General features: G+C 46.4%; 1 protein-coding gene across 1 annotated transcript in view; it reads left to right on the forward strand.

The window, feature by feature from the left end:
* LOC142696329 (microtubule-actin cross-linking factor 1, isoforms 6/7-like) overlaps positions 1-18,400 on the forward strand; it is a 94,161-nt gene that overhangs the window by 25,273 nt on the left and 50,488 nt on the right. The window contains exon 2 of the mRNA XM_075847667.1: positions 13,052-13,875. The gene's annotated coding sequence lies outside the window, so the exon portion shown is untranslated. The remainder of the gene's footprint in view (positions 1-13,051; positions 13,876-18,400) is intronic.

Genomic DNA, 18,400 nt, shown 5'->3' on the forward strand with positions numbered 1-18,400 from the left:
TATGTTGATGGGTATTATTTATGTTATTCTATACGACGATTTGTATTATATATGGTATTATTTATGATGATAGGTATTATTTATGAACTTATTCTATATGATTGGTATCATATATGGGATTCTATACAATGACTGGTATATATGGGATTCTATATGATGTGTATTATAAATGGTATTCTATATGGTGATCGGTATTATATATGGCATTCTATATGATGATTGGTATTATATATGGGATTATATATGATAATTGGTATTATATATAAGATTCTATAGGATGATTGGTATTATATAAGGGATTATATGGGATTGTTATTATATATGGGATTCTATATGATATTTGGTATTATATATGGTATTCTATATGATTGGTATATATGGGATTCTATATGATGATGGGTATTATATATTGTGTTCTATATGATTATTGATATTATATATGGTGTTATATATGGTAATGAGTATTATATGGTATTCTATATGATGATTGGTATTATTTATGGTATTCCATATGATTATTGGTATTATATGTGGGATTCTATATGATTGGTAATATATATGGGATTCTATAGGACGATTGGTATTATATATGGGATTCTATATGATGATGGGTATTATATATGGGATACTATAAGATGATTGGCAGCATATATGGGATTATATATGATGATGGGTATTATATATGGTATTGTATTATATATGGGATTATATATGATGATTAGTATTATATATGGTATTCTATACGATGACTGGTATTATATATGGGATTCTATATGATGACTGGTATTATATATGGGATTCTATATGATTATGGGTATTATATATGGGGTTCTATATGATTGGTATTATATATGGTATTCTATCTGATGACTGGTATATATGGGATGCTATATCATGATGGGTATTATACATGGGATTCTATATGATGATGTAAAGGATCTGCCAGACACAGCTTCTGTGTCGACGCCCGTGGTTAATCAGTCTGCATCTGCTCCTAGGTCTGATAGAGTGACTCGATCTGCTACCACTCAGGCTGGTAGGCTGAGGAGTGGGAGAACCTATCACAGCCTGGCCAGACGGTTCTAGCTCCCGCCCTCGGTCTATGTATACCTTCATTTGCTTCTTGTCTTTGCCTGTGATTCTCTTATTTCCTGGTTCTGCTGTTCCTGCTATTACTATTGACCTCTGCTTCATTTTGACCCTGGCTTTACTGACTACTCTCCTGCTCTGCGTTTGGTGCCTTGTACACTCCTGGTTTGACTCGGCTCGTTCACTACTCTTGTTGCTCACGGTGTTGCCGTGGGGAACTGCCCCATTTCCCTTAGCTTCTGTGTACCCTTGTCTGTTTGTCTGTCGTGCACTTATTGAGCGTAGGGACCGTCGCCCAGTTGTACCCCGTCGCCTAGGACGGGCCGTGCAAGTAGGCAGGGACTGAGTGGCGGGTAGATTAGGGCTCACCTGTCTGTCTCCCTACCCCAACTTTACAGATGATTAGTATTACATATAGGATTCTATATGATTAGTGTTCTATATGGGATTCTATATGATGATCCATATTCTATATGGTATTCTATACGATGACTGGTATATATGAGATTCTGTATGATGTTCGGTATTATATATGGGATTCTATATGATGATGGGTATTATATATGGGATTCTATATGATGATTCGTATTATATATGGTATTCTATATGATTATTAATATTATATATGAGATTCTATATGGTATTTGGTATTATATGTATTCTCTTTGAGGAGTATTATATATGGGATTCTATATGATTAGTATTATATATGGGGTTCTATATGTTTATGGGTATTATATATGGTTTTCTATATGATTATTGATATTATATATGGTATTCTATATGATGATGGGTTAGTTATGGTATTCTATACGATGGTTGGTATTATATATGGGATTCCATACGATGATTGGTATTATATAGGGATTTCATATGATTGATAATATATATTGGATTCTATAGGATGATTGATATTATATATGGGATTCTATATGATGATGGGTATTATATATGAGATTCTATATGATTGGTAATATATATGGGATTCTATAGGATGATTGGTATTATATATGAGATTCTATATGATCGGTATTATATATGGGATTGTATATGATTGGTATTATATATGGGATTCTATATGATTGGTATTATATATGGTATTCTATACAATGACTGGTATTATATATGGCATTCTATATAATGATAGGTATATATGGGATTCTCTAGGATGATGGGTATTATATATGGTATTCTATATGATGATGGGTATTATATATGGGATTCTATATGATTGGTATTATATATGGTATTCTATACGATGACTGGTATATATTGGATTCTATATAATGATTTGTATTATATATGGGATTCTATATGATTATTATTATTATTATTATTATTATATATGGGATTCTATGTGATGATTAGTATTATAAATGGGCTTCTATATGATGATGGGTATTATATATGGGATTCTATATGGTATTTGGTATTATATATGGTATTCTATATGTTTAGTATTACGTATGGGATTCTATATGATTAGTATTATATATGGGATTCTATATGGTATTTGGTATTATATGTATTCTCTTTGAGGGGTATTATATATGGGATTCTATATGATTAGTATTATATATGGGGTTCTATATGTTTATGGTATTATATATGGTTTTCTATATGATTATTGATATTATATATGGGATTCTATATGATGATGGGTTAGTTATGGTATTCTATACGATGGTTGGTATTATATATGGGATTCCATACGATGATTGGTATTATATAGGGGATTTTACATGATTGATAATGTATATGGGATTCTATTGGATGATTGATATTATATATGGGATTCTATATGATGATGGGTATTATATATGAGATTCTATATGATTGGTAATATATATGGGATTCTATAGGATGATTGGTATTATATATGAGATTCTATATGATCGGTATTATATATGGGATTGTATATGATTGGTATTATATATGGGATTCTATATGATTGGTATTATATATGGTATTCTATACGATGACTGGTATTATATATGGCATTCTATATAATGATAGGTATATATGGGATTCTCTAGGACGATGGGTATTATATATGGTATTCTATATGATGATGGGTATTATATATGGGATTCTATATGATTGGTATTATATATGGTATTCTATACGATGACTGGTATATTTTGGATTCTATATAATGATTTGTATTATATATGGGATTCTATATGATTATTATTATTATTATTATTATTATTATTATATATGGGATTCTATGTGATGATTAGTATTATAAATGGGCTTCTATATGATGATGGGTATTATATATGGGATTCTATATGGTATTTGGTATTATATATGGTATTCTCTTTGGGTATTATATATGGTATTCTGTATGATGATGGGTATTATATATGGTATTCTATATGTTTAGTATTACGTATGGGATTCTATATGATTAGTATTATATATGGGATTCTATATGATTAGTATTATATATGAGATTCTATATGATGATTAGTATTATATATGGGATTCTATATGATGATTAGTATTATATATGGGGTTCTATATGTTTATGGGTATTATATATGGTGTTCTATATGATTATTGATATTATATATGGTATTATATATGATGATGGGTATTAGTTATGGTATTCTATATGATGGTTGGTAATATATATGGGATTCCATACGAGGATTGGTATTATATAGGGGATTTTATATGATTGCTAATATATATGGGATTCTATAGGATGATTGGTATTATATATGGGATTCTATATGATGGGTATTATATATGAGATTCTATATGATCGGTATCATATATGGGATTCTATATGATTGGTAATATATATGGGATTCTATAGGATGATTGGTATTATATATGGGATTCTATATGAGTGGTATTATATATGGAAATCGATATGATGATGGGTATTATATATGGGATTCTATATGATTATTAGTATTCTATATGGGATGCTATATGATTGGTATTATATATGGGATTCTATATGATGATGTGTATTATATATGGGATTCTATATGATGATGGGTAGTATATATGGGATTCTATATGAAGAATGGTATTATATATGGGATTATATAGATATTTGGTATTATATATGGAATTCTATATGAAATTTGGCATAAAATATGGATTCAATATGATGAATGTTATTATATATGGGATTCTATATGATATTTTGTATTATATATGGAATTCTATGTTATATTTGGTATTATATCTGGGATTCTATATGATAAATGGTATTATATATGGGATTCTATATGATGATGGGTATTATATATAGGATTCTATATGATGGGTATTATATATGGGATTCTATACAATGATGGGTAGTATACATGGGATTCTATAGATATTTGGTAGTATATATAGGATTCTATATGATGAATGGTATTATATATGGGATTCTATACGATATTTGGTATTATATATGGGATTCTATATGATAAATGGTATTATATATGGGATTCTATATGATGAATGGTATTATATATGGGATTCTATACGATATTTGGTATTATATATGGGATTCTATATGATAAATGGTATTATATATAGGATTCTATATGATGAATGGTATTATATATGGGATTCTATACGATATTTGGTATTATTTATGGGATTCTATATGATAAATGGTATTATATATGGGATTCTATATGATGATGGGTATTTCATATGGGATTCTATATGATGATGGGTATTCTCTCTAGTGCTGCCCACTGTGGTCGGTGCACAGGTTCCAGTTTGGAGGGCGGTAACTAGATAATGTGGGTCCATCGCCCCTTCCCCTCCCGATAAAGTCTTATTTGCACAATAAGGAGCCGAGTTTAACTCCTGTGATGCCACTGGCCGGTTGTCAAGGAGACACTGAGGGGTTTAAGAAGCACGAGGGGGAGAAAATGGGAGCTAGGAATACCATCTCTTCACAGCACATCCCCCCCATCCCCTTGTGTCAGGATGATGAGCGAAGAGGAAGCAGCCCGTGAAATGAACCCCCATCACCCCGCGCAGCGCCGGCCCGGACCCAGCGCCAGCCCGTACCCAGCGCCTCCCATACTAATATATCAACAATGTGTGCGTCTCTTTACTTCCCGCTCGCGTCTCCACCTGCCGCACAAAGATGAGGGTGCGAGTGAAGCGGACGGGTCCCCCCAACACGGTCAGACCTCACCGGAGACGTCAGCGGCCGCTTCATACATTATTATTACAGCGCTGACCTCTGAACCCAAATTATCTTAGAAATGCAGCGACGATAGCGCAGAAAACACGTTCAGTGGCGGCTTCCAGATGTTACGATTCATGTGGAGAAACCCCCGTCTTGTGTCTAAACACCGCGCACGTTATCAGGTCTGCTGCACGGGTTATTATAAACCGGATGTACCGCGTCTTGTTTCATATTTCCCTGCATCTTATTCTTAGATTGTCAGCTCCTGGGGTCAGCGCTGCGTCCTCCTGTGTCTTGTTACTTAGATTATCAGCTCCTGGGGTCAGCGCTCCGTCCTCCTGCGTCTTGTTACTTAGATTGTCAGCTCCTGGGGTCAGCGCTGCGTCCTCCTGTGTCTTGTTACTTAGATTGTCAGCTCCTGGAGTCAGCGCTCCGTCCTCCTGCGTCTTGTTACTTAGATTGTCAGCTCCTGGGGTCAGCGCTCCATCCTCCTGCGTCTTGTTACATAGATTGTCAGCTCCTGGGGTCAGCGCTCCATCCTCCTGCGTCTTGTTACTTAGATTGTCAGCTCCTGGGGTCAGCGCTCCGTCCTCCTGCGTCTTGTTACTTAGATTGTCAGTTCCTGGGGTCAGCGCTCCGTCCTCATGTGTCTTGTTACTTAGATTGTCAGCTCCTGGGGTCAGCTCTCCGTCCTCCTGCATCTTATTCTTAGATTGTCAGCTCCTGGGGTCAGCTCTCTGTCCTCCTGCGTCTTGTTACATAGATTGTCAGCTCCTGGGGTCAGCGCTCCATCCTCCTGCGTCTTGTTACTTAGATTGTCAGCTCCTGGGGTCAGCGCTCCGTGCTTCTGTGTCTTGTTACTTAGATTGTCAGCTCCTGGGGTCAGCGCTCCGTCCTCATGTGTCTTGTTACTTAGATTGTCAGCTCCTGGGGTCAGCGCTCCGTCCACTGCGTCTTGTTACTTAGATTGTCAGCTCCTGGGGTCAGCGCTCCATCCTCCTGCGTCTTGTTACTTAGATTGTCAGTTCCTGGGGTCAGCGCTCCGTCCTCCTGCATCTTGTTACTTAGATTGTCAGTTCCTGGGGTCAGCGCTCCGTCCTCCTGCGTCTTGTTACTTAGATTGTCAGCTCCTGTGGTCAGCGCTCCGTCCTCCTGCATCTTGTTACTTAGATTGTCAGCTCCTGGAGTCAGCGCTCGCTCCTCCTGCATCTTATTCTTAGATTGTCAGTTCCTGGGGTCAGCGCTCCGTCCTCCTGCGTCTTGCTACTTAGATTGTCAGCTCCTGGGATCAGCTCTGCGTCCTCCTGCATCTTGTTACTTAGATTGTCAGCTCCTGGAGTCAGCGCTCCGTCCTCCTGCGTGTTGTTACTTAGATTGTCAGCTCCTGGGATCAGCGCTGCGTCCTCCTGCATCTTGTTACTTAGATTGTCAGCTCCTGGGATCAGCGCTGCGTCCTCCTGCATCTTGTTACTTAGATTGTCAGCTCCTGGGGTCAGCGCTGCGTCCTCCTGCATCTTGTTACTTAGATTGTCAGCTCCTGGGATCAGCGCTGCGTCCTCCTGCATCTTGTTACTTAGATTGTCAGTTCCTGGGGTCAGCGCTCCGTCCTCCTGCGTCTTGCTACTTAGATTGTCAGCTCCTGGGATCAGCGCTGCGTCCTCCTGCATCTTGTTACTTAGATTGTCAGCTCCTGGAGTCAGCGCTGCGTCCTCCTGCATCTTGTTACTTAGATTGTCAGCTCCTGGAGTCAGCGCTCCGTCCTCCTGCGTCTTGTTACTTAGATTGTCAGCTCCTGGGGTCAGCGCTCCGTCCTCCTGCATCTTATTCTTAGATTGTCAGTTCCTGGGGTCAGCGCTCCGTCCTCCTGCATCTTATTCTTAGATTGTCAGTTCCTGGGGTCAGCGCTCCGTCCTCCTGCGTCTTGCTACTTAGATTGTCAGCTCCTGGGATCAGCGCTGCGTCCTCCTGCATCTTGTTACTTAGATTGTCAGCTCCTGGGGTCAGCGCTCCGTCCTCATGTGTCTTGTTACTTAGATTGTCAGCTCCTGGGGTCAGCGCTCCGTCCTCCTGCGTCTTGTTACTTAGATTGTCAGCTCCTGGGGTCAGTGCTCCATTCTCCTGCGTCTTGTTACTTAGGTTGTCAGCTCTTGGGGTCAGTGCTCCGTCCTCCGGCGTCTTGTTACTTAGATTGTCAGCTCTTGGGGTCAGTGCTCCGTCCTCCTGTGTCTTGTTACTTAGATTGTCAGCTCCTGGGGTCAGCGCTCCGTCCTCCTGCATCTTGTAACTTAGATTGTCAGCTCCTGGAGTCAGCGCTCTGTCCTCCTGCGTCTTGTTACTTAGATTGTCAGCTCTTGGGGTCAGCGCTCCATCCTTCTGCGTCTTGTTACTTAGATTGTCAGCTCTTGGGGTCAGCGCTCCATCCTCCTGCGTGTTGTTACTTAGATTGTCAGCTCCTGGGGTCAGCGCTCGCTCCTCCTGCATCTTATTCTTAGATTGTCAGCTCCTGGGGTCAGTGCTTCGTCCTTCTGTGTCTTGTTACTTAGATTGTCAGCTCCTGGGGTCAGCTCTCTGTCCTCCTGCGTCTTGTTACTTAGATTGTCAGTTCCTGGGGTCAGCGCTCCGTCCTCCTGCATCTTGTTACTTAGATTGTCAGCTCCTGGGGTCAGCGCTCCGTCCTCATGTGTCTTGTTACTTAGATTGTCAGCTCCTGGGGTCAGCGCTCCGTCCTCATGCGTCTTGTTACTTAGATTGTCAGCTCCTGGGGTCAGAGCTCCGTCCACTGCGTCTTGTTACTTAGATTGTCAGCTACTGGGGTCAGCGCTCCGTCCTCCTGCATCTTGTTACTTAGATTGTCAGCTCCTGGGGTCAGCGCTCCGTCCTCCTGCGTCTTGTTACTTAGATTGTCAGCTCCTGGGGTCAGCGCTCCGTCCACTGCGTCTTGTTACTTAGATTGTCAGCTCCTGGGGTCAGCGCTCCGTCCTCCTGCGTCTTGTTACTTAGATTGTCAGCTCCTGGGGTCAGCGCTCCGTCCTCATGCGTCTTGTTACTTAGATTGTCAGTTCCTGGGGTCAGCGCTCCGTCCACTGCGTCTTGTTACTTAGATTGTCAGCTCCTGGGGTCAGCGCTCCATCCTCCTGCGTCTTGTTACTTAGATTGTCAGCTCTTGGGGTCAGTGCTCCGTCCTCCGGCGTCTTGTTACTTAGATTGTCAGCTCTTGGGGTCAGTGCTCCGTCCTCCGGCGTCTTGTTACTTAGATTGTCAGCTCTTGGGGTCAGCGCTCCGTCATCCTGCGTCTTGTTACTTCGATTGTCAGCTCCTGGGGTCAGCGCTCCGTCCTCCTGTGTCTTGTTACTTAGATTGTCAGCTCCTGGAGTCAGCGCTCCGTCCTCCTGCATCTTATTCTTAGATTGTCAGTTCCTGGGGTCAGCGCTCCGTCCTCCTGCGTCTTGCTACTTAGATTGTCAGCTCCTGGGATCAGCGCTGCGTCCTCCTGCGTCTTGTTACTTAGATTGTCAGCTCCTGGGGTCAGTGCTCCATTCTCCTGCGTCTTGTTACTTAGGTTGTCAGCTCTTGGGGTCAGTGCTCCGTCCTCCGGCGTCTTGTTACTTAGATTGTCAGCTCTTGGGGTCAGCGCTCCGTCCTCCTGTGTCTTGTTACTTAGATTGTCAGTTCCTGGGGTCAGCGCTCCGTCCTCCTGCATCTTGTAACTTAGATTGTCAGCTCCTGGAGTCAGCGCTCCGTCCTCCTGCGTCTTGTTACTTAGATTGTCAGCTCCTGGGGTCAGCGCTCCGTCCTCCTGCATCTTGTTACTTAGATTGTCAGCTCTTGGGGTCAGCGCTCGCTCCTCCTGCATCTTATTCTTTGATTGTCAGCTCCTGGGGTCAGTGCTTCGTCCTTCTGTGTCTTGTTACTTAGATTGTCAGCTCCTGGGGTCAGCTCTCTGTCCTCCTGCGTCTTGTTACTTAGATTGTCAGTTCCTCGGGTCAGCGCTCCGTCCTCCTGCGTCTTGTTACTTAGATTGTCAGCTCCTGGGGTCAGCGCTCTGTCCTCCTGCGTCTTGTTACTTAGATTGTCAGCTCCTGGGGTCAGCGCTCCGTCCTCATGCGTCTTGTTACTTAGATTGTCAGCTCCTGGGGTCAGCGCTCCGTCCACTGCGTCTAGTTACTTAGATTGTCAGCTCCTGGGGTCAGCGCTCCGTCCTCATGCGTCTTGTTACTTAGATTGTCAGCTCCTGGGGTCGGCGCTCCGTCCACTGCGTCTAGTTACTTAGATTGTCAGCTCCGGGGGTCAGCGCTCCGTCCTCCTGCGTCTTGTTACTTAGATTGTCAGCTCCTGGGGTCAGCGCTCCGTCCACTGCGTCTAGTTACTTAGATTGTCAGCTCCTGGGGTCAGCGCTCCATCCTCCTGCATCTTGTTACTTAGATTGTCAGTTCCTGGGGTCAGCGCTCCGTCCTCCTGCGTCTTGTTACATAGATTGTCAGCTCCTGGGGTCAGTGCTCCGTCCTCCGGCGTCTTGTTACTTAGATTGTCAGCTCCTGGAGTCAGCGCTCCGTCCTCCTGCGTCTTGTTACATAGATTGTCAGCTCCTGGGGTCAGCGCTCCGTCCTCCTGCATCTTATTCTTAGATTGTCAGTTCCTGGGGTCAGCGCTCCGTCCTCCTGCGTCTTGCTACTTAGATTGTCAGCTCCTGGGATCAGCGCTGCGTCCTCCTGCATCTTGTTACTTAGATTGTCAGCTCCTGGGGTCAGCGCTGCGTCCTCCTGTGTCTTGTTACTTAGATTGTCAGCTCCTGGAGTCAGCGCTCCGTCCTCCTGCATCTTATTCTTAGATTGTCAGTTCCTGGGGTCAGCGCTCCGTCCTCCTGCGTCTTGCTACTTAGATTGTCAGCTCCTGGGATCAGCGCTGCGTCCTCCTGCATCTTGTTACTTAGATTGTCAGCTCCTGGGGTCAGCGCTCCGTCCTCATGTGTCTTGTTACTTAGATTGTCAGCTCCTGGGGTCAGCGCTCCGTCCTCCTGCGTCTTGTTACTTAGATTGTCAGCTCCTGGGGTCAGTGCTCCATTCTCCTGCGTCTTGTTACTTAGGTTGTCAGCTCTTGGGGTCAGTGCTCCGTCCTCCGGCGTCTTGTTACTTAGATTGTCAGCTCTTGGGGTCAGCGCTCCGTCCTCCTGCATCTTGTAACTTAGATTGTCAGCTCCTGGAGTCAGCGCTCCGTCCTCCTGCGTCTTGTTACTTAGATTGTCAGCTCTTGGGGTCAGCGCTCCATCCTCCTGCGTCTTGTTACTTAGATTGTCAGCTCTTGGGGTCAGCGCTCCATCCTCCTGCGTGTTGTTACTTAGATTGTCAGCTCCTGGGGTCAGCGCTCGCTCCTCCTGCATCTTATTCTTAGATTGTCAGCTCCTGGGGTCAGTGCTTCGTCCTTCTGTGTCTTGTTACTTAGATTGTCAGCTCCTGGGGTCAGCTCTCTGTCCTCCTGCGTCTTGTTACTTAGATTGTCAGTTCCTGGGGTCAGCGCTCCGTCCTCCTGCATCTTGTTACTTAGATTGTCAGTTCCTGGGGTCAGCGCTCCGTCCTCCTGCGTCTTGTTACTTAGATTGTCAGCTCCTGGGGTCAGAGCTCCGTCCACTGCGTCTTGTTACTTAGATTGTCAGCTACTGGGGTCAGCGCTCCGTCCTCCTGCATCTAGTTACTTCGATTGTCAGCTCCTGGGGTCAGCGCTCCGTCCTCCTGTGTCTTGTTACTTAGATTGTCAGCTCCTGGGGTCAGCGCTCCGTCCTCCTGCGTGTTGTTACTTAGATTGTCAGCTCCTGGGGTCAGCGCTCCGTCCTCCTGCGTCTTGTTACTTAGATTGTCAGTTCCTGGGGTCAGCGCTCCGTCCACTGCGTCTTGTTACTTAGATTGTCAGCTCCTGGGGTCAGCGCTCCGTCCTCCTGCGTCTTGTTACTTAGATTGTCAGCTCCTGGGGTCAGCGCTCCGTCCTCATGCGTCTTGTTACTTAGATTGTCAGCTCCTGGGGTCAGCGCTCCGTCCACTGCGTCTTGTTACTTAGATTGTCAGCTCCTGGGGTCAGCGCTCCATCCTCCTGCGTCTTGTTACTTAGATTGTCAGCTCTTGGGGTCAGTGCTCCGTCCTCCGGCGTCTTGTTACTTAGATTGTCAGCTCTTGGGGTCAGTGCTCCGTCCTCCGGCGTCTTGTTACTTAGATTGTCAGCTCTTGGGGTCAGCGCTCCGTCATCCTGCGTCTTGTTACTTCGATTGTCAGCTCCTGGGGTCAGCGCTCCGTCCTCCTGTGTCTTGTTACTTAGATTGTCAGCTCCTGGAGTCAGCGCTCCGTCCTCCTGCGTCTTATTCTTAGATTGTCAGTTCCTGGGGTCAGCGCTCCGTCCTCCTGCGTCTTGCTACTTAGATTGTCAGCTCCTGGGATCAGCGCTGCGTCCTCCTGCGTCTTGTTACTTAGATTGTCAGCTCCTGGGGTCAGTGCTCCATTCTCCTGCGTCTTGTTACTTAGGTTGTCAGCTCTTGGGGTCAGTGCTCCGTCCTCCGGCGTCTTGTTACTTAGATTGTCAGCTCTTGGGGTCAGCGCTCCGTCCTCCTGTGTCTTGTTACTTAGATTGTCAGCTCCTGGGGTCAGCGCTCCGTCCTCCTGCATCTTGTTACTTAGATTGTCAGCTCCTGGAGTCAGCGCTCCGTCCTCCTGCGTCTTGTTACTTAGATTGTCAGCTCCTGGGGTCAGCGCTCCGTCCTCCTGCATCTTGTTACTTAGATTGTCAGCTCTTGGGGTCAGCGCTCGCTCCTCCTGCATCTTATTCTTTGATTGTCAGCTCCTGGGGTCAGTGCTTCGTCCTTCTGTGTCTTGTTACTTAGATTGTCAGCTCCTGGGGTCAGCTCTCTGTCCTCCTGCGTCTTGTTACTTAGATTGTCAGTTCCTCGGGTCAGCGCTCCGTCCTCCTGCGTCTTGTTACTTAGATTGTCAGCTCCTGGGGTCAGCGCTCCGTCCACTGCGTCTTGTTACTTAGATTGTCAGCTCCTGGGGTCAGCTCTCTGTCCTCCTGCGTCTTGTTACTTAGATTGTCAGCTCCTGGGGTCAGCGCTCCGTCCTCATGCGTCTTGTTACTTAGATTGTCAGCTCCTGGGGTCAGCGCTCCGTCCACTGCGTCTAGTTACTTAGATTGTCAGCTCCTGGGGTCAGCGCTCCGTCCTCATGTGTCTTGTTACTTAGATTATCAGCTCCTGGGGTCAGCGCTCCGTCCTCATGCGTCTTGTTACTTAGATTGTCAGCTCCTGGGGTCGGCGCTCCGTCCACTGCGTCTAGTTACTTAGATTGTCAGCTCCGGGGGTCAGCGCTCCGTCCTCCTGCGTCTTGTTACTTAGATTGTCAGCTCCTGGGGTCAGCGCTCCGTCCACTGCGTCTAGTTACTTAGATTGTCAGCTCCTGGGGTCAGCGCTCCATCCTCCTGCGTCTTGTTACTTAGATTGTCAGCTCCTGGGGTCAGCGCTCCATCCTCATGTGTCTTGTTACTTAGATTATCAGCTCCTGGGGTCAGCGCTCCGTCCTCATGCGTCTTGTTACTTAGATTGTCAGCTCCTGGGGTCGGCGCTCCGTCCACTGCGTCTAGTTACTTAGATTGTCAGCTCCTGGGGTCAGCGCTCCGTCCTCCTGTGTCTTATTCTTAGATTGTCAGCTCCTGGGGTCAGTGATCCGTCCCCCTGTGTCTTATTCTTAGATTGTCAGCTCCTGGGGTCAGCGCTCCGTCTGCTTTTTTTTTTTCTCTAATACTTTTATTTTTTTCCTCTTCTTGTGTCAGGATCCGTCATGGCGGCGGTATTTTTCGAGCCTCCTCTTCTGTGGGGATAATGAGGTTCTGTGATATAACGTAACTTCTCCTCGTCACATGATGAATATTGTCGCCATATTTACGTCCTCAGTGATCTGATCTTTGCCCAAAAAAAGACAACGGAAGAAATCTCCGGAATCTGACCATAAATGCGGAGAATCGGTTTGTATCTTAATGGCGGCCGGATCACATATCGGATTGAGCGCTCTCCAGGTGCCGCCGATGCGTCCTGTGATCGCTGCGCTTGTGGAGATCTGAATCCATTTGATTGACAACTTACAGACTGATTATCCCCCCAATGGTCATGACCTGGTCACGTCTATGTCCCCCACTCCCTGGCCTGAAGAGCTTACAGCTTATTAATGGCGGGAGACTCCAGATCCCCGTCCTCATCCCTCTCCCCTCCTCCTCCGCTCGCTCCCATCACTCCAGCAGAGCAGAATAAAGGGCTGCAGAACAATGCGGAGCCCGCGTGTTTGAGACGCATAAACTTTGTCTGGAAACTGAGGACGAGAAGAAGCAACGGACAAGGAATCCCAGGGGCTCATCAAATAAAGACCCCAATTTACCCCCGATCCACGGGGCAGCAATGGGGTGATCCCCTCATAGTTGGCATTGTGCTGGTGGCTTTAGGGCAGCGTGTGGTGGATCTTGTGGGAAGATGGTGATCCGGTCGGAGTCCTGGCGAGGAGCAGGTTCATTGTTCGGAGGTTGAAGACGCTGGAAGGACAAGACGGAGAGGAGGACCCCATGGAAAACTGCCCCCCAGAATCTCTGCACCCCTAAACCTGCAGGTAAGCTCTCCTGTGTGCATGCTGCCATGTCTAGACACAATGAGGGGTGATCAGCGGCTCCCAGAGATCAGCAGCCGCTCATCACTGATATGTACCGTGTCCTACAACACGTCAACACCTTATACACCATAACAAAGGACTCGGGCGCCACGTGTATCCCAGGAGGCCGCGTCTCCTTCACCAGGGCATAGACTGGCACCACAGCGGGCACACACAACATTCATGTATGTCGTCACATGTTTCATGCCTGGGCACATGCGGGGACCACCACTCCCATCTGACACACAGCCCGATGCAGCACCTGATCCGTACAGGATCGAGCCGGACTCGGGAGGCGTGACCTGCAGTCGCCGGCGTCGTTATTGTATTGGACGATTAATCAGGTCTGACCCTTAACGAGCGCTGCTGCCGATACTGCCCGTATCTATGACAACAGGACAATCACCCCCAACATGTGAAAACCTGCAACCGTCTGGGCACTTACTGCTTGTGAATGAAGATTGTCGCTCTCACTGGTCGTTATTGACACTATTGTAGCATCTGATGGTTTGTCGCATGCGGTAAAAGTGACGGTCGCCAATACTATGATAAATCAGGAGATGCGACAATGATCGGGGTGAGGGGGGACGTCACAGATGTCACGTGTCAGTGCTGGGTCCGAGTGACCGGGGACCTCATATATAGAGCGAGAGAAGTGGTACTGTGCAGTGTATATATATACAGAATAATACAGATACTGAGAATTACACCCAGTATACAGGACAGGAGGTACTGTGCAGTGTCCATATATACAGAATAATACAGATACTGAGAATTACACCCAGTATACAGGACAGGAGAAGTGGTACTGTGCAGTGTATATACAGAATAATACAGATACTGAGAATTACACCCAGTATACAGGACAGGAGAAGTAGTACTGTGCAGTGTCTATATATACAGAATAATACAGATACTGAGAATTACACCCAGTATACAGGACAGGAGAAGTGGTACTGTGCAGTGTCCATATATACAGAATAATACAGATACTGAGAATTACACCCAGTATACAGGACAGGAGAAGTGGTACTGTGCAGTGTATATATATACAGAATAATACAGATACTGAGAATTACACCCAGTATACAGGACAGGAGAAGTGGTACTGTGCAGTGTCCATATATACAGAATAATACAGATACTGAGAATTACACCCAGTATACAGGACAGGAGGAGTGGTACTGTGCAGTGTATATATATATATATACAGAATAATACAGATACTGAGAATTACACCCAGTATACAGGACAGGAGAAGTGGTACTGTGCAGTGTATATATACAGAATAATACAGATACTGAGAATTACACCCAGTATACAGGACAGGAGAAGTGGTACTGTGCAGTGTCCATATATACAGAATAATACAGATACTGAGAATTACACCCAGTATACAGGGCAGGAGAAGTGGTACTGTGCAGTGTATATATACACAGAATAATACAGATACTGAGATTACACCCAGTATACAGGACAGGAGAAGTGGTACTGTGCAGTGTATATATATATACAGAATAATACAGATACTGAGAATTACACCCAGTATACAGGACAGGAGAAGTGGTACTGTGCAGTGTATATACAGAATAATACAGATACTGAGAATTACACCCAGTATACAGGACAGGAGAAGTGGTACTGTGCAGTGTATATATATACAGAATAATACAGATACTGAGAATTACACCCAGAATACAGGACAGGAGAAGTGGTACTGTGCAGTGTATATATATACACAGAATAATACAGAGACTGAGAATTACACCCAGTATACAGGACAGGAGAAGTGGTACTGTGCAGTGTCCATATATACAGAATAACACAGATACTGAGAATTACACCCAGTATACAGGACAGGAGAAGTAGTACTGTGCAGTGTATATATACAGAATAATACAGATACTGAGAATTACACCCAGTATACAGGACAGGAGAAGTGGTACTGTGCAGTGTATATATATACAGAATAATACAGATACTGAGAATTACACCCAGTATACAGGACAGGAGAAGTGGTACTGTGCAGTGTCCATATATACAGATACTGAGAATTACACCCAGTATACAGGACAGGAGAAGTGGTACTGTGCAGTGTCCATATATACAGAATAATACAGATACTGAGAATAACACCCAGTATACAGGACAGGAGAAGTGGTACTGTGCAGTGTATATATATACAGAATAATACAGATACTGAGAATTACACCCAGTATACAGGACAGGAGGAGCGGGTGTGTGCTGTCTGGGTGTTGGAGGAAGCTCTTTCCGGGTGTCGGCTCTTTCCTCTCCAGGGAGAGAGTTTGCTGCTTGGGATGAGAGGAAGTTCTTGCCAGCCAAGTGCTTCTCAGCCTCCTGTTACCCGGTCTAGGCCGGCGGGTAGCGGGAGCGTTCAGCAACCGGCCGATGTTGTGGGGGTGAGAAGATCTAGTCGGGGTCACAGCGATGTGGCCCCGATCCTGTCCCCGCCTGAAACCAGGACAGAAAGCCAGGAAAGCCGCAAGGTTCCTGGTGTTGCAGCCAGCAGGATCGCTCCTGGAGATGTGCAGCAGAGCACCCATGATGGTGTGGAGGCAGATTGGGGTGAACTACGTGCCACGGAGTCAACAACCACCTTTAGCTCCCGTGTTGCGGAGTGCCTCCGTGGGTATGAGGACGCCGGGAAGGCCATTCGGAAGCTCCAGGAGGAGCTGAAAGCAGCCCGGGTTCGGTCGCACGCCACTTCTGGAGCAAAGAGGTTGGTAGTAATGGCGACTATCAGGGATCTCAAATCTGAGGTGGATGCCCTGAAAGAAAAGCGCACGTTTATTTTGGAGAATAGTGGACCTTTCAAGGAGAAACTCCTTAATGATGATCGGTTCCGGGCAATGAAGGGTGTCTGTGACCCTGGAAAGCAGACGGATGATGAGGGTGAGGAGGAGGAAATGTGTCCGGGTGCGTCTGGTCAGCGGAGTACGTGCAGCGAGCTGCCTGCAGAGCAAGTGGCTTTACCCATGGACTCCAGCTCAGCTGGTGAGGGGGACACCTGTGACCAGGACATCAGCAGCAGCAATTCAGGTGGGAGGCTGATGGCGGAAATACGGCAGCTCCAGTCTCCGGTGAGCCTGCAGCATTTTTCTTTTGGCGCGGACTTGGGTCCAGAGGAGAAAGTTAATGCCAAGCGCGCAGCAAAGCGCAAAGCCCGGCGGCGACTAAAATCCAGAAAGGCTGGAAAAATCGTGGAGGAGGTCAGTTTTAAGTTTGTTCCCCACCCAGTGCTACCCCAGCTGGCCGCAGGGTCAGCTCGCTGCACAAGCCCCGTGATCCAGCCTAGCCCGGGCCCTGAAGTGGGTCCGGTGCAGGAAAGCGGGGAGATTAATGATGGCGTGATAGAGGAGGCTGATGTCCCTGCTTGTCGTAGTAGCGGTGGCGTTTTTGGTGGCGTTTTTAAGGCGTCAATAGCGCCAGATAATGTTGGTGGCCCAGCGTTGGGTGCAGAACAAAGCTCTGGTGCTCAGGTTTCCTCCTCAGTAATGGGGGGCGGCTCGACACCAGAGCTGGCAGCGAATATTCCAGTGTCCCTGGAACCCGTTGGTGCTACTGAGCGGCGGCAGCATGAAGGGGCTGCTGGGACTGACGGCACGGTTGAATGTCCCCCCAAGCTTGCGGTCATTGGGTCCGGTGGCGCAGTCACTAGTATTCCTTTGGTGGCTGCGTCACATGAATCCCCAGCCCGGGAGCCAGCTTTGCCAGGGGTGAGGGCGAGTCTGGGCATTGCTGGCTCTAAGAAGGAAGGATTGCCTCAAGTAAATAAATGTCACGCTAATGAGGTGGAGGGGAAACCTGATGACACCAAGGCGATAACATCCGGCCCAGAAACACTTTTTACTGCTGGTCCAGAGGGTGAGGGTATGAATGGTGCCGGTACAAGTGCTGCTAATAATGGTGAGGGTATGAATGGTGCAGGTACGAGTGATATTGATAATGGTCCCTCTCCTGTGTCTGGGGCCGGGGTGAGTGGTGGGAATGTTACTGCCAGGGGTATGAGGTCTAGTGAGGCCGGTCCATCTGCCCCCCCAGGGGTGTCTACTCGCAGTTATGCCAGTGTCACTGCTGGGGCCTCCTCCTCATCTTCAGGCTCTGGGGACGGTATTTTACAGCGGCGCCTCCTGGAGGCCCTTAAAAAGGGTGAGAGAACAATAATGGTAGAGGGCCGAGCGGTTGATCTGTCCTTCTGGATAGACAGGCATGGCCTGACTGCTTTCCGAGAAGAAAGGGAAGGGGAAACTGTGTGGACCCTTCCGACAGCCGGGCCTGGGGGGGCTCGTAGGAATGTTGTTCGTCTTCGCTGGAGAGGCAATGATACGTGCCCACCTAGGGCAAAAATAGTTGAGCTTCTCTTGAAGATGAATTTCAGGGCGATCGACATCTTTGCCCTGATACATCCCTATGGCACCCCAGTATTTGACATCAGCTTTGTTCGGCCGGAGGGCCTGGAGCTCTT

Source organism: Rhinoderma darwinii (assembly GCF_050947455.1).
Source record: "Rhinoderma darwinii isolate aRhiDar2 chromosome 5 unlocalized genomic scaffold, aRhiDar2.hap1 SUPER_5_unloc_55, whole genome shotgun sequence".
Taxonomy (NCBI): Eukaryota; Metazoa; Chordata; class Amphibia; order Anura; family Rhinodermatidae; genus Rhinoderma; species Rhinoderma darwinii.